General features: G+C 48.6%; 1 protein-coding gene across 3 annotated transcripts in view; it reads right to left on the bottom strand.

Moving 5' to 3' along the window:
* The window catches only part of DIAPH2 (diaphanous related formin 2), a 1,333,979-nt gene that overhangs the window by 859,771 nt on the left and 456,326 nt on the right, over nt 1-17,882 (bottom strand). The window lies entirely within an intron of this gene.

Raw genomic sequence — 17,882 nt, 5'->3', positions numbered from 1 at the left:
CACATATACGTCGGCAGAATGGCATGGCTGGGCACAAGCACGTACAGGTACGTTCTCTTTAAGTGCCCAGCCGTGGGTCGCGGGCCGAAGCTCCGTGACAGCGGGACTCGCGTACCCAATCGCTGCTGGAGTCCTGCGATCGGTCCCCGGAACTGAAGAACGGGCAGAGGTGTGTGTAAACACAGCTTCCCCGTTCTTCACTGTGGCACCGTCATTGATCGTGTGATCCCTTTTATAGGGAAACACAATCAATGATGTCACACCTACAGCCACACCCCCCTACAGTTAGAAACACAAATGAGGTCCCCCCTTTTATGACCCCACCCTACTCTGCGAGCCCCTAGTTATTTGCTAGTATCTTAAGGTGATAGACTTTTTCTCCTTCACAGAGAAATCCTCATATTTGGATGCCCAACACCAACTATAGTTTGGTGCACGCAAGTCTCAAGAAGTACAAAAAGAACCTAATGGATCTTTACTTTCCCTTACCACATGACATTATGTAATGAGGATTGGATGACGTTGTACCATGTGATGAGGTAGGTACATTTGGCATCTTGCGTTTAGAATACTTACTATTTTTATTAATAAAGAAATGGTTTTGGGATAATATACTAGATATGTGCGCAGGGCCGGGACAAGGGGTGGGCAGAAGGGACAGGTTGCCCTGGGTGCATCATGTATTGTAGGGATGGGGGTGCCGCAAGTTCCTTCTACAAGGCTGACAGGAGTAGTGACAGTGACATTACTACCACTGTCAGCCCAGCACCGGAAGCAGCAAGTAGAGGAAAATAGAGCCGGGAGGAGGGGCAGGCTGTGCCCTCTTTCCCCTGCCTCCTCATAAGCTTGCACTTAACAAAGGGGGGAGGATGGGGTGCAATTTGTCATTTTTGCCCTGGGCACTGAATGATCTTGTCCCATCGCCCTCTGTGCACCCTCTCTTTTTTTTTGTGGTTCCAGTTCAAACCCCCCAGGGCAGCAAGACTAAGGTGTATCTGATCCCCGCCGCTGCTCCTCGATTGCCCGCTAATGCCCACTGCCTAGATAAGCATTAACAGGTATTACTGATGGGCACGGATTGGCATCCTTGATGGGCAGACAGCAGGGTGGGGGGTTGAGTTACCGCGTCGGGGGAAGGGTTCGGTTGTTTGCCACCCCCCCCCAAACAAAACAACACCAGCCACCACTGCTAGGGGGTGGTTTTCAAGGTGATTTCCCAACAAAATAAAGCATGGAGACATGGATGGATGCAGGAGTTTGCACTGAATATTAAAAATGATTTAAATAGCGTTTTCAGTTTTTGGTGCTCAGATATATTTTAGTTCCACTTTAAAATTGGTTAAGAAGTAAAATCTAACCAAAATATGATTTTTTCTGGAATCAGATTTTTTTTTTCTTTTGCTGAAAAATTTATAAATAATTTTCCATGCAACAAAGCATTCATTTTTCATCCCCCCAGAGAATTATACATTTTTACCGAACACCGCCTATTATCGCCCAACTTTCTTCGATGCATGGCCAATCAGCAGTGAATGGTCTATCATTTCTAATAACTGCCTTGACTCTGTATCTGGAGAAATCCAATCGCAGATCCAGGAGAAAAATCAGGCCAGAGAAGCTGAATATAACAAACCGCGCTCTCGTTTTTTTATGTTTTGGATGTTCCTGGCAACAGCAGAAAGAGAATATAATTGCGAGAGCCTAAATTATCATCGCAAATCTGTCATGTTCACATTATCACTGCTGCAGAAAATCCATCTGCTGAAATTATTATTTTTCCCAGCAGCCTGGCCGAAAACGCCAAACGAACTGGAGCTCGCTCTCGCACGTTTTCCATGTCACGTGTCGCGTTGAGATGAAAGCTGCTCGTAGACGTGAGATGACACCTGAGGTGGCTGGCTTGAAGAAGTGGCAGTGGCATGCAATGTGGGCAAATCGCCTTCAATTAATGCCTAAAAGGGACAATCTGATCAAAAGCAGTATTTTAAAATTCAAAAAGGTGTCGGTGACACCCCCTCCATCCTTTGACAGAGCTTGTGCCCACAGATTGGCTCTCACCCTAGGTTCACCATCTATGTGTGTCAGGTCACCTGTGGCTAGGTGACAAATGCACCCGATTGGAGACAGGGGTGCACCGCAAGGTAGTGAACCTAATAGCCAACTGCTGCAGATGGACAGGAAACATGAGCCCAAGATTCCCCAGGGCGCGGAGTCTAAGGTCCAGCAGGTGTTCACCAGAGCCTCTAGTGGTGAGGATGGCCTTCGCTGCAACTGAACCCAGGTCGCGGCCCCTGGGTTCCCCCAGGTCACGCTCCGTAGGGAGAGAGGGGAAGCAGCCATTGAGGACACAAAGGATAGTGATGAGCAAGCCAAGGTCGGGGCAACAGGCAGACAAGGGTATCCAAGGGACAGGCCAGAGGTCAGGGTCACAGGCAAACAGGAATAGTCAGAGACGAGCCAAATTTGGTACACAGGAAGGTAAACGTAGCACATGGCAGACTGGAACATAAGCAAGCAAACAAAGTTGACTAGCAAAGCAGACCTGCAGTGCAACAGTTAATATAGACTTCCTGGGATGGCCTGGGGTGTGGCCATACAGGGAGGAGAGATGATAAAAAGGTAGTCCGAAGAGTCAGGCCTCTTTGGCCCCGTACAGACGACCGAACATATCTGCTGAAACTGGTCCGCGGACCAGTTTCAGCAGACATGTTCGGTCGTGTGTAGGCCCGAGCGTGCAGGATTCCAGCAAACATTTGCCCGCCGGGCCTTTTCCCAGCGGGCAAATATTTCTGGACTTGTTTTAAAACAGCCCGCTGGAATCCTGCCCGCTCGGACATGTACGGTCATCTGTACAGACCTACCGTACATGTCCAAGCGCCCGCCATCCCTCGCATGCGTCGAATGACTTCGACGCATGCGTGGAAGCATTTAACTGGAAGGGCCGTCCACGTCGCTGCGTCATCGTCGCGGCGACGGCGCGGACACGCCCCGCGTATTGTTTACGCGCGTGTTGTCCCCGGGCAGACATGTACGGTGAAAACGGTCCGGCGGACCGGTTTTATCGTACATGTTTGCCCGTGTGTACGCGGCATAATGGACACATGAGGAGAAGGTAAGCTGCCAGACATTACTGCATGTCCATGACAATGTGGCTGTGGTTGATGCGTTTTTCCGGTGCGTATCGCGGTATGTTTTGCCCAAAGGGCCTGGTATGGATTCGGAACCCATCTCTGTTTTTTCTCCGATTTTTTTTTGCAAGCAACTTTTTTATTTACATTCAGCTGTCAGCGGGGAAATCCCGCTGACAGCTGATGACTCATAGGTTCTTAAGGACGTGGCAGCCGGCTTCCCCTCCCACGTCTTAAAAACACGAAACCCATGAAAAAAAACGCATCAGAAACGCAACACTTCCGTTGAAATCCATTACATGCAAAACACAAGGACATCTGGTCACCCTAATTCAACATGCATTACGGTAAAGCGCCTGTTCCTGCTACGAGATGGTGTTAACTAACCCTGGAAAATCAGAAGGATGTGAAATAGATATACCATTTATATTTGGCTTTGTGAAGAAATTGGGGACATATTTTCTCCAGCCCAGCCTCCTAAATTTGAGAACCGTCCCCAACAAACCAGGAAGGTTTGGTCACCCTAATTTAATATGCATTATGGATGGTAAACCTCAGGTTCATGTTTAAGAAGTGAAAGGATGTGAAATTAATACATTTTAGACAGTGGCGTCACTAGGGTTGGTGTCACCCGGTGCGGTAAAACATGGTGTCACCACCCCTCTGTCTAGGCTGCCCAGCACCAAGCAGGAAGCGCACGGGCACGGGCGCACCCCAAACCAGCCCCTGTAAATGATAGTATAGGGCAGTATAGTGGCAGGTTAGGGTAGTATAGAGTGGTATAGTGGCAGGTTGGTGTAGTGGGGTGGTATAGGACAGGTTAAGGTGGTATAGGGCATGTTGGGGTGATATAGGGTAGTTTGGGGTGGTATAGGGCAAGTTGGGGTTGCATAGGGCAGGTTGGGGTGGCATGGGAAAGGTTGGGGTGGTACAGGGCAAGTTAGGGTGGCATTGGGCAGGTTGGGGTGGTATAGGGCAAGTTATGGTGGCATAGGACAGATTGGGGTGGTACAGGGCAAGTTAGGGTGGCACAGGGCAAGTTGGGGTGGCATGGGAAAGTTTGGGGTGGTACAGGGCAGGCTGGGGTGGTACAGGGCAGGCTGGGGTGGCACAGGGCAGGCTGGGGTGGCACAGGGCAGGCTGGGGTAGTACAGGGCTGTTTGGGGGGGTACAGGGCAGGCTGGGGTGGTATAGGGCTGTTTGGGGTGGTACAGGGCAGGTTGGGGTGGTACAGGGCAGGCTGGGGTGGTACAGGGCAGGCTGGGCATGTCAGCTAAAAAAAAACAAAAAAAAACGGGATGGTGTCACCCCTCTAGCGCGTGTCACCCGGTGCAGACCGCACCCCCCTAGCAACGCCTCTGATTTTAGATTTGACTTTGGGACAAAATTGGGGACTTTTTGTTCTTGGTGACAGCTCCCTAAAAAGGAGGACTGCTCCCAAAAAATAGAGGACTGTTCCCAAATGCCGGCGACATCTGAGCACCCTAATTAAACGTGCGCTATGGTAAAGCACATGGCCATGCTGTGATCAGGCTCCCAAAAATCAGACGGATGTAAAATTAATACAATTTATAAATGGCTTTCGGGTGAAAGTTTGTTCCCGGCACAGCCCCTTAAACTCGGAGACTGTTCCCCGGGGGACATCTGACCACCCTAATTTAATGTGCATTACTGTAAAGCACAATGAGATGGTGTGATCAGGGCCCCCCAAAAAAAGCAGAAAGATGTGAAATGGACACAATTATTAATAATTATTATATTTTTGTTTTGGGACAAAATCGGGGACATTTTTTTCTGGCGACAGCTCCCTAAAATTGGGAACTGTCCACGGAAACCTGGGGATTGCTGGTCACAGTAATTCAACCCGTGTTACAGTAAAGCACACGTTCCTGCAACAAGATGGTGTGAATGGGCTCTCAAAAATCAGGAGGATGTGAAATGGATACAATTTAAAAATGGCTTTGGGACGAAATCAGGGACATTTTTTTTCCCGGGTACATCCCCCCCCTTAAATTGAGGATTGTCCCCAGAAACTGGGAGTGTCTGGTCACCCCAGTTAAATGTGCATTATAATAAAGTGCATGGGCCAGATTCTCGTACAGCGGCGTATCTTTGCGCGGGCGTAACGTATCCGATTTACGTTATGCCTCCGCAACTTAGACAGGCAAGTGCTGTATTCTCAAAGCACTTGCTCCGTAAGTTGCGGCGGCGTAGCGTAAATCGGCCGGCGTAAGCCCACCTAATTTAAATTTGGAACAGGGGGGCGTGTGTTAAGTAAAATAACCATGACCCGACGTGATTGACGTTTTTCACCAACGGCGTCCGTGGACATATCCCAGTGTGCATTGCTCCAAATACGCCGCAAGGACGTATTGGTTTTGACGTGAATGTAAATTACGTCCAGCCCCATTCACGGACGACTTACGCAAACAACATAAAATTTTCAAATTTCGTCGCGGGAACGACGGCCATACTTAACATTGGTACGCCGCATATACGCCTCATATAGCAGGGGTAACTTTAACCCGGGAAAAGCCTAACGTAAACGGTGTATCTGTACTGCGTCGGCCGGGCAAACGTTCGTGAATTCACGTATCTAGATGATTTACATATTTCTAAGCGTAAATCAGCGTACACGCCCCTAGCGGCCAGCGTAAATATGGAGTTACGATCCGACGGCGTAAGAGACTTACGCCGGTCGGATCTAATAGAAATCTATGCGTAACTGATTCTATGAATCAGGCGCATAGATAAGACGGCACAGCTCAGAGATACGACGGCGTATCTGGAGATACGCCGGCGTATCTCCTTTGTGAATCTGGGCCCATGTTTTTGCAAGGAGAGTGTGTGAATCGGACCTCAAAAAGCAGAAGGATGTTAAATGGATACAATTAAAATTTGGCTTTGAGACAAAATCAGGGCCTTCTTTTTCCGGGGCACGGCCTGCTAAAATTGAGGACTGTCCCCAGAAACTGGTGGCATCTGGTCACCCCCAATTTAATGTACGTTATAATAAAGCGCATGTTTTTGCAAGGAGATGTATACAATTTAAATCTGGCTTTGGGACGAAATCAGGGCCTTCTTTTTCCGGGGCACGGCCTGCTAAAATTGAGGACTGTCCCCAGAAACTGGGGGCATCTGGTCACCCCAATTTAATGTGCGTTATGATAAAGCACATGTTCCTTTAAAAGCAAAAGGATGTGAAATGGATACAATTTTTATTTGGCTTTGGGACAAAATTGGGGGAAATTTTTATCCTCGTCATGACCCGCTAAAATTGAGGACTGTCCCCAGAAACTGGGGGCATCTGGCCACCCCAATTTAATGCAAGTTATAATAAAGCATGTGTTTCTGCAACAGGAGGGTGTGAATGGGACCTCAAAAAATCAGAAGGAAGAGAAATGGATACAATTTATATTTGGCTTTTGGATGACATTTTTTTTTTTTTTTTGGGGACATCTGGTCACCGTTATTTAACGCGCATTACAGTAAAGCGCGGACGGGCCCTCCAAAATCAGAAAGATATGAAATGGATAGGATGTATTTTTGGCCCTGGTTCCTTTATAAAGGACAGTAGAGAACACAAAGGCTTTCCTGTGCCTTTGCTCTGTACACTCTGCAGCCTCCACAATCCGGATAAAGTGACTTGTCAGCAGCCGCGTTTGTGAACAAAGCGCAATTTCTGAAAAGCCCCGGACTGAGAACTTAAGCCACCAACAAAAAAAAAAACATTCCCTTCTATCTTCCACCGCGGCTTCCTTGCATTGTCGAAAATCCAAACTTGCCGAGTTTGAAGCATTGACACTCGGGATCCTTCCCTCGGCCTTGACAATAATACCCCTCGCTCCTTACAGGAAGAGCGTGTGGCCATAAGGCACCGCGCTATACTTTACCCATCTATATATGGCAATACAAAGCCATTGATTCCTGGGAATTTGCTAAATCCCGGCATGGAGAACGGGCTGTCACATGACTCCCATCCATCTTCCTCATCTCCCTTCACTTGACACCTTTGGGATTCGAGGACGGCTTGTGACCCTTTTCAAAAATCACAATGTTGTAGGAAATTGGATTTTCTTTGTATTTTGCTTACTGAAGTGATTAAAAAAAAAAAGTATAACTTTTGCTCTCCACCCCGTTACATACATAGTTAGTCTGGTTAAAAAAAAAAAGACAGAAGTCCACCTAGTTCAACTAATAAAAGGGAAAACACATAAAAAATATATATATATATATATATATATATATATATATACACACCGTATATACTCGCGTATAAGTCAAGACACCTAATTTGACCACAAAAAAATTGAAAAAACTTATGGACTCGAGTATAAGCCTGCGTCCATGTGCATGCCTCACTGTGCCCATGCCTCACTGTGCCCATGGCTCACTGTGCCCATGTGCATGCCTCATTGTATCCATGCCTCACTGTGCCCATGGCTCACTGTGCCCATGTGCATGCCTCATTGTATCCATGCCTCACTGTGCCCATGCCTCACTGTGTCCATGACTAGACTTAGGTTTAACATAGGAGTATATAGAAGGGGTGCCCGTCTTTGAAAAATCGTTGCTTCCTGGCCGTAGGTCTCCCAGACAGCAAACTTTGCACACTTGTAGAGAACTGTGGCTACAAAGTTACTGGAGAAATTACCATTTAACATGGAAGGGGTGCCCACTTGTAGAGGAAGAGTGGGGCTACTGTATATGTGTGCCAAGTTTGGGGTCCGGCGGGTACCGGGTCCCCAAAGTCCGGGAGATTAAGCGCAAAAAGGTGACTCGAGTATAAGCCGAGGGGGGCATTTTCAGCCCAAAAAAATGTGCTGAAAAACTCGGCTTATACTCGAGTATATACGGTATTTACAGAGAGCTTTGGGCACTGCAAAAATGAGCACAACCGATATATTATTACGTTCTAGACCAGCGGTAGTCAACATTCTTAGTGGGGGCTCAGCTGCTGCTTATGACATCCTCAAAGGGCCACACAGGGGTCAGTGTATGTAACGCTACAGAAAGTTGTCTGGAACTACAGGCATGCTACAAGAGATGGTTAGAGACTACAAGCCTGCTACAAGAGATGGTCAGAGACTACAGGCATGCTGCATGAAATGGTCAGAGACTACAGGCATGATGCAGGAGATGGTCAGAGACTACAGACATGCTGCAGGAGATGGCCAGAGACTACAGGCATGCTGCATGAGATGGTCAGAGACTACATGCATGCTGCAGGAGATGGCCAGAGACTACAGGCATGCTGCAGGAGATGGCCAGAGACTACAGGCATGCTGCAGGAGATGGTCAGAGACTACAGGCATGCAGCAGGAGATGTCAAAGACTACAGACATGCTGCAGAAGATGGTCAGACTACAAGCATGCTGCAGGAGATGGTCAGAGACTACAGGCATGCTGCAGAAGATGTCAAAGACTACAGACATGCTGCAGAAGATGGTCAGACTACAAGCATGCTGCAGGAGATGGTCAGAGACTACAGGCATGCTGCAGGAGATGGTCAGAGACTACAGGCATGCTGCAGGAGATGGTCAGAGACTACAGGCATGCTGCAGGAGATGGTCAGAGACTACAGGCATGCTGCAGGAGATGGTCAGAGACTACAGGCATGCTGCAGGAGATGGTCAGAGACTACAGGCATGCTGCAGGAGATGGTCAGAGACTACAGGCATGCTGCAGGAGATGGTCAGAGACTACAGGCATGCTGCAGGAGATGGTCAGAGACTACAGGCATGCTGCAGGAGATGGTCAGAGACTACAGGCATGCTGCAGGAGATGGTCAAAGACTACAGACATGCTGCAGGAGATGGTCAGAGACTACCGACATGCTGCAGGAGATGGTTGAAGATTACAGACATGCTGCAGGAGATGGTCAGAGGCTGTGAGCACGCTGTAGGAGTTTTTGGAGAATGAGGACATGCTTCATGGGACTTTCATAGACTGGAGAAACATTACTGGTCTCAACAACCACTATACAGAAAACACGGACTACGGTCTGCATGGGCATTAAGGGTCGCACAATAAGTGCCGTAGGCCCCCCAGTCTCCTATATATTTTCATGTGTCAGAAAAACGTGCGCGGTCACAAAACGCTCAGTTGAGAATGCGGCCCTACGCAGGTGTTTTAATACGCATCATTCATGCTCTGTATACAATTAAATGCACATAGCCAGGATGTGTCTATATTGGGGGTGACACATGGCATTGTGTGAACTGCGGGATACAATAAAAATCCATGTATATCGCATTTTACCCAACGCAATCTGCATCCCGATGGACGACCTGTACGTCTGAATCCACAGCGAAGCTGTAACAACAAGCTGCGATTTCGGACTCTTCTTGGTGTGTTTTGCAATGCAGTTTAAAGTGGATTTATGATTAAAAATTAAACTTCAGGTAAATCGATAAGTCACACGTCAGCCCTGCCAGAACAGGTTAGATTTGCAGTGAAAAAAGTAGCTTTTTCATGTCATGAATATAAACACAACTCAGAGTTCTGTTGTGCCCCTACCAATCCAGGCAACGCTGGCACAGGTTAAACTGCCAGGGTGCATTGTGGGCAGGGCCATCTTAATGCATGGGCACTCCTGGGGATTGCCCAGGGGCCCCGGGTGCATGGGGGCCCCATGATAATCTTGTATAACATCATACTTGCCAACTGGATTTGAATTATTACGTAACAAAAATAAATAATAATAATTAAAATGCCCTTGTCCTTAGATGTGTCCTGATCCCTGATCCCAGTACTGTGTCCTCCTGATCCCAGTACTGTGCCCTCCTGATCCCAGTACTGTGCCCTCCTGATCCCAATACTGTGCCCTCCTGATCCCAATACTGTGCCCTCCTGATCCCAATACTGTGCCCTCCCCATCCGCCCGTACTGTGCCCTCCCCATCCGCCCGTACTGTGCCCTCCTGATCCCAATACTGTGTCCTCCTGATCCCAGTACTGTGTCCTCCCCATCCGCCCGTACTGTGTCCTCCCCATCCGCCCGTACTGTGTCCTCCCCATCCGCCCGTACTGTGTCCTCCCCATCCGCCCGTACTGTGTCCTCCCCATCCGCCCGTACTGTGTCCTCCCCATCCGCCCGTACTGTGTCCTCCCCATCCGCCCGTACTGTGTCCTCCCCATCCGCCCGTACTGTGTCCTCCCCATCCGCCCGTACTGTGTCCTCCCCATCCGCCCGTACTGTGTCCTCCCCATCCGCCCGTACTGTGTCCTCCCCATCCGCCCGTACTGTGTCCTCCCCATCCGCCCGTACTGTGTCCTCCCCATCCGCCCGTACTGTGTCCTCCCCATCCGCCCGTACTGTGTCCTCCCCATCCGCCCGTACTGTGTCCTCCCCATCCGCCCGTACTGTGTCCTCCCCATCCGCCCGTACTGTGTCCTCCCCATCCGCCCGTACTGTGTCCTCCCCATCCGCCCGTACTGTGTCCTCCCCATCCGCCCGTACTGTGTCCTCCCCATCCGCCCGTACTGTGTCCTCCCCATCCGCCCGTACTGTGTCCTCCTCATCCGCCCGTACTGTGTGCTCCCCATCCGCCCGTACTGTGTCCTCCCCATCCGCCCGTACTGTGTCCTCCCGATCCGCCCGTACTGTGTCCTCCCGATCCGCCCGTACTGTGTCCTGCCCATCCGCCCGTACTGTGTCCTCCCGATCCGCCCGTACTGTGTCCTGCCCATCCGCCCGTACTGTGTGCTCCCGATCCCAGTACTGTAAGACCCGGACCATTATGCAGGTTAAGGACTTTGCCCCTTTTTGCGATTCGGCACTGCGTCGCTTTAACTGACAATTGCGCGGTCGTGCGACGTGGCTTTCAAACAAAATTGATGTCCTTTTTTTCCCCACAAATAGAGCTTTCTTTTGGTGGTATTTGATCACCTCTGTGGTTTTTATTTTTTTTTTGCGCTATAAACAAATATAGAGCGATGATTTTGAAAAAAATCAATATTTTTTAGTTTAATAAATATCCCCAAAAAATATTATAAAAAAAAACGTTTTTTTCCCCTCAGTTTAGGCCGACACGTATTCTTCTACATATTTTTGGTAAAAAAAAAAAAAAATTGCAATAATCGTCTATTGATTGGTTTGCGCAACATTTAAAGCGTTTACAAAATAGGGGAGATTTATTGCATTTTTATTAATATTTTTTTGTTTTACTCTTAATGGCGGCGATCAGCGATTGTTTTTGTGACTGCGACATTATGGCGGACACATCGGACACTTCTGACACATTTTTGGGACCATTGTCATTTTCACAGCGAAAAGTGCTATAAAAATGCACTGATGGATGTGAAAATAACAATTGCAGTTTAGGAGTTAACCACTAGGGGGCGCTGTAGGGGTTAAGTGTGACCTCATCTGTGTTTCTAACTCTAGGGGGGAGGGGCTGGACCTGTGACGTCATTGATCGTCTTTCCCTATATCAGGGAACAGACGATCAATGACGTCGCCACAGTGAAGAACGGGGAAGGTTTGTTTACACTCAGCTCTCCTCGTTCTTCAGCTCCGGTGACCGATCGCGGGACACCGGTGGCGATCGGGTCCCACGGCGCGGTCACGGTGCTTAGGACCGGGTCGCGAGCGCTGGGCTTAAAGAGACACGTACAGGTACGTGATTTTGCCCAGCCGTGCCATTCTGCCGACGTATATCGGCGTGCGGCGGTCCTTAAGGCTCCATTCACACCTAGGCGTATATACGCCTGAAGCTCGACGCCGCAGCAGCCCCTAATACGCTGGAGGGGTGATTTTACATGGTCGGCTATGGAGATGGTTCACATCTCCACGCCGAACGCCGAAACGCCTGAAGCTCAAAACAAGTCCCGGACCCTTTTTTTCGGGCGGCTTCAGCGTTCGGGCATAGCCGACCATGTAAAAAATCACCCCTCCAGCAAAAAACAATGTTTAAAACGTCGTGTTTTGTCGCCACAAATCGCGGGACAGAACGCCTATTTGATGTCGCCGCAATACGCGGCAGATCACCTACGCTGAGGTGTGAATGCAGCCTAAGTGGTTAAGACGGCTCTCATTCAGTTCCATGTAATTTGACCTGTCGCGCGACTTGGGGGCAGCGCCTGTCGCGCCCCAGGTCGCGGTTGTGTGAACCGGCTCTTAAAAACGGATAACAATATCATTCTGGTGATATTTGTTTTCTTTCTTCTCTTATCTATAGATATTTACCTAAAACAGATACATTGAGCCATTAACCCCCAACGTTTATGGGATTTCTATAAACGACCCGATCCAGCCCAGGCTCCAGGAACCAGAAGGCTGTTTAATAAATAATCCCAATGTATAATTCAAGTCTTGCCATACAGCTCCCTTCACCGTCCGTTTCCTGGCAAGGTGGCGTTCAGGAACGAGATTGATCAATAGCAAATTGCCACTGATTAGATTCTTAACCTACACGCTCAATTTGGGCCCCTTTATCGTCGGCATTAAAAAAAAAAAAAAAAGAAGTCGTCCAAGACGCTAATGACAGCAATAAAAACACTTTTATTTTTTAATTCCTCTGCAATTTAAGCAAACTTCATCTGCGTCGATGCGGTCAAGCTCGACTTCGTAATGAGCCTTACAAATCACGTCCAGGGATCGATTGCTAGCAGTCGGGGTCAGAGAGGGGAGCAGACTGCGCAGAAGACGGCTGATCCGGAATTTTCTTTTTTTCCGGATGCCAAACTTTCACCGGGGGGCGGCGGCCCTCTGGGGTGTTGCGTTTGAAGGAACAAAATGTATTTTCCTAAGGAAAACTTCTGGCAGATACAAATGAAACAAATTACAGCAGCTCTGTACTCAGGAATAGGTCATTAAATAAATATATTGTTTTTAAATGCAAGTAGCATAAGTAGCCAAATCGACTTGATTAAGCACCTTCACACGGTGCGAAACGCGTCAGTAGCTTTTCCTGTTTTCTGTAATATGAGGTGACCAGGGGCGGACTGACAACTCATGGGGCCCCCGGGCAATAGGAGATTATGGGGCCCCCGGGCACTAGGAGATTATGGGGCCCCCGGGCAATGAGATTATGGGGCCCCCGAGCAATAAGAGATTTTCAATCTGCTGAAGACTCTGTACAGCAGGGCTCAGACTGGGAATTGAAGAAGCAGCACAGGGAACTAATCAGTGTTCCAGTGCCAACAAAGGAACATGCTAATAGGAGGAGAGTCACAGTACACAGGGTGTACAGTGCCATAAGAGAAACTCATCCAGTGAGCAATGAACATTTAAAAATAAAACCTCCTCTCACCATAGCCAATCCTTGTGTGGATGTATACATGTTAAAGCCTAAGCCCCCTGTTCACACCTAGGCGTATATACGCCTGTAGTGCGACGCCGCTGCAGCCCCGAGACGCCAGAGGGATGATTTAACATGCACCTCTATGGAGATGGTTCACATCTCCACGCCGAACGCCGTACGCCTGCCGCCGGGGGGGGGGAGTTTTTGTCATCACGTCAATCACTTAGCCTCTGCATAGGAACGCCCACTCCCGCGGGATCCACTACCCAGAAGCCGGCGGGGGGGGGGGGGGAATAGCTATACGACGGTATGTACAGCATTGTGAACCATCTCCATAGAGGGGGTGAAGGCTGCATTCACAATGGCGGCATTTTGTCGGCACAAATCGCGGTACAAAACGCCGCTATTTGTCGCCACAATTCGCGGGACAAAACGCCGCGATTTTGTACGCCGAGGTGTGAATGCAGCCTTAGTCAATGCCGCTTCTCGGGCAGGCCCGGATTTACTCCCTTTGCCGCCCCAAGGCCGGGTCCTTTAATGCCACCCCCCAAACACCATCACATAGGGGGCCAAGCAATAATAGACACCCCCAGCAACACTAGACCCACCCCAGCAACAATAATTTACCCCCAGCAATAATAGATACCCACCGCGACACTAGACCCACCCCAGCAACAATAATTTACCCCCAGCAATAATAGATACCCACCGCGACACTAGACCCACCCCAGCAACAATAATTTACCCCCAGCAATAATAGATACCCACCGCGACACTAGACCCACCACAGCAACAATAGATTCCCCAGCAACAATAGACCACCTGTTACAAAATATCACCCCAGCAACAACAACAGATTTCCCAGCAGCCAGCAACAATAGACCCCTCCCTCATCAATTGTCCAACCAGCAACAATAGACCCCCCAAACAAAAATCGATTCCTGCCAGAATACCCCGGTACCCATTGCCATTACATATATTCAGTGCTAAAGGTGCCGGAACTGCGTTCCCCCGCGTTCCCGCTGAAAAAAATCTCTGGATAGTAGTCAGACTGTCCTGCTTCAGAAATCAAATTCCTCAGCGATCTACAGTACATATGTGCAAGTCACTCTGCATTAGATACTTTAGGGAAAGGTTCCTGGTGTTGGTTTTAGGGAGAGAAATATATAGGAGTCAGTCCTGCTTCAGAAAACAAATTACACCAGCACTGCATATGTTACTGTGAGATACTCCCTTTAGATACTTTTCTTCTATTGTGCTTTTCAAAAAACACCCATTTAGGGCAACACAAATATATTTTGCAGTGTTTCCTCCAGTGTGCGCAGTGTTTCCTCCTATCAGAGTACTTGCCATGCTTTCACCAACATTTTGCTGCCATTTGCAGCCCTCTAGCCCTTTCCATTACTTTTTTAGAGACATTTTAGTACTCAAAAGTTCGGGTCCATATTGACTTCAATGGGGTTCGGGTTCGGGGTCAAGTTCGGGTCCCGAACCCGGACTTTTTTCCGGAGTTCGGCCGAACACGTCGAACCCGAACATACAATTCAGAAAGGTTTACGCCGGCGTATCAGTAGATACGCCGTCGTAACTCTGAATCTGCGCCGTCCTAAATTTAAGTGTATTCTCAAATTGAGATACACTTAAATCTAGCTAAGATACGACGGCAGGTGCCGTTGTATCTTAGCTGTCTATTTTGTCCGGCCGCTAGGGGCGTGTACGCTGATTTACACCTAGAATGTGTAAATCAGCGAGATACGCCTATTCACGAACGTACGCTTGCCCGTCGCAGTAAAGATACGCCGTTTACGTAAGGCGTTTTCAGGCGTAAAGTTAGTCCAACAAAAAGCTGGCCTAGCCAATGTTAAGTATGGACGTTGGTCCCGCGTCAAATTTTGCAATTTTTACGTCGTTTGCGCAAGTCGTCCGTGAATGGGGCTGGGCGTCATTTACGTTCACGTCGAAACCAATAAATCTTTGCGGCGTAATTTGGAGCATGCGCACTGGGATATGTCCACGGACGGCGCATGCGCCGTTCGTAAAAAACGTCAATCACGTCGGGTCACAATTCATTAGCATAAAACACGCCCACCTCTTCACAATTTGAATTAGGCGCGCTTAGGTCGGCACATTTACGCTACGCCGCCGTAACTTAGGACGCAAGTGCTTTGTGAATACAGCACATGCCTCTCTAACTTACACCGGTGTAGTGTATATGTGATATACGCTACGCCTACCTAACGTTAGGCTCACATACCGGAATCCGGCTAAGAGAAATCTCAGCACATGTTCCAGGACAAAGCCCCAAACTATCAAGAAGGTCAAGTATGACAGCCAGGCAACGGGTATTTTCAAAAGGAGCGCTCCTCAGTTTCAGGCTCCATGTTCCTCTCAGCATGGGTCTCCTTTAACAGTTTAGAAGAGGATACATCAGTCGGTGATACAAAGTAAAGAGTGTTCTCAAACTTCCTAATTGCATTCCGCAGACATGCTACCCAATCACTTAGTGCCACTTCACTGGAAGACTTTTAATTACCTACAAGTGATCCAGAACAGGAGTGGATTATATGATTTTGACATCCTTCTTTGGTGCAATAATTAAAATAAAAGCATAGTAAATAAAAGAGCAAGTTAATTAACTTATTGAAAATAAAAATGGGAAACTTTTTTTTTCTGGCAACAAATACCGGTGACTACTAAATATTATATAAAAAGGGAACTTCTTTTAGGTCTTTGTTGTATTTTATCTCTATATTTTTGATACATTTTGCTTCTGTAATTGTCTATCATTTGTTAGGTTATTCATAGTTAGCCATCGGTTTGGAGTTTAGCCGATACCCTTTATTTACTAACTTGAGTTATTAACCGCTTAAGGACCGCCTAACGACGATATACGTTGGCAGAGCGGCACGGCTGGGCAAAAGGACGTACAGGCACGTCTCTGTTAAGAGCCCAGCCTTAGGTCGCCGGCGCGCTCGCGACCCGTTCATGAGCTCCCAGTGACTGCGCCCGCGGGAGCCAATCGCCGCCGGTGCGCCGCGATCGGGTCACAGAGCTGAAGAACGGGAAGAGGCGAGTGTAAACAAACCTCTCCCTGTTCTTCCTAATGAGCCTGTCACTGATCGTCTGTTCCCGGTCATACGAAACGACGATCAGCCAGTAAGAATCACTCACTAGGGCACACTTAAAGTGGTAGTAAAGTCTTTACTACCACTTTTACCTACAGGTAAGCCTATAAAAAGCCCGGCTTTGAAAAATCGGTTTCCCCTCAGCCGTAGGTCCCCCAGACAACAAACGTTGCACACTTGTAGAGGAGAAATGGGGCTACTTGTGTGCCAAGTTCCGGGTTCAGAGGACCTACGACCAGCCAGTACCGCGTCCGGTAAATCACCAGAGAAATTACCGTTTAACATGGGTGTCTATGGAAGTTGTGCCTGATTTTGAAAAAATTGGTGCTCCCTGGCCGTAGGTCCACCGGACAACAAACTTTGAACATTTGTAGAGGAAGGAATGGGGCTACATGTGTGCAAATTTCCAGGGTTAAGGTCCAGTGAGTCTGCCTCACTGTGCCCATAACTAGACTGACGTTGAACATTGGAGTCTATGGAAGGAGTGCCCAGCTTTGAAAAATCAGTGCCCTCCAGCCGTAGATCCCCTAGACAACAAACTTCACACACTTGTAGAGGAGAAATAGGGCTACATGTGTGCCAAGTTCCGGGTCCAGGAGACCTACGACCGGCCAGTACCGGGTCCCCAAAGTCACCAGAGAAATGACCGTTTAAAGCGGTGGTTCCCCCTAAAACTAATTTCTAACAATAGATTCGTAAGACCCGTTACACTGCGGGTAGGCTGGCTTTTTTTTTTTTTTTTTCGTACATACCGAGATCTCCCCGTCTCCTCCCTTGGCGGTGGGCGTGCCTAGTTGATTGACGTTCCTCGGACGGGCGCGTACGTGACGTCACGACTTTCCGAAAGAAGCCGAACGTCGCTGCGCATGCGCCGTATAGAGTCGGCTCTATACGGCGCATGCGCAGCGACGTTCGGCTTCTTTCGGAAAGTCGTGATGTCACGTACGCGCCCGTCCGAAGAACGTCAATCAACTAGGAATGCCCACCGACAAGGGACGAGACGGGGAGATCTCGGTATGTACTTTAAAAAAAAAAAAAAAAAAAAAAGCCAGCCTACCCGCAGTGTAACGGGTCTTACGAATCTATTGTTAGCAATGTGTTTTAGGGGGAACCACCCCTTTAACATGGGAGTCTATGGAAGTTGTGCCCGATTTTGAAAAAAATCGGTGCTCCCTGGCCGTAGGTCTGCCGGACAACAAACTTTGAACATTTGTAGAGGAAGGCATGGGGCTACATGTGTGCCAAGTTTGGGTTCCAGGGTTAGGGTGCAGTGAGTCTGCCTCACTGTGCCCATGACTAGACTGACGTTTAACATGGGAAGTCTATGGAAGGGGTGCCCGACTTTGAAAAATCGGTTCCCCCTCAGCCGTAGGTCCCCCAGAC

Source organism: Rana temporaria, chromosome 9 (assembly GCF_905171775.1).
Source record: "Rana temporaria chromosome 9, aRanTem1.1, whole genome shotgun sequence".
NCBI classification, from domain to species: Eukaryota; Metazoa; Chordata; class Amphibia; order Anura; family Ranidae; genus Rana; species Rana temporaria.
Note: the sequence above shows the minus strand (reverse complement) of the source record. Positions and strands in the feature narration are given on the sequence as shown.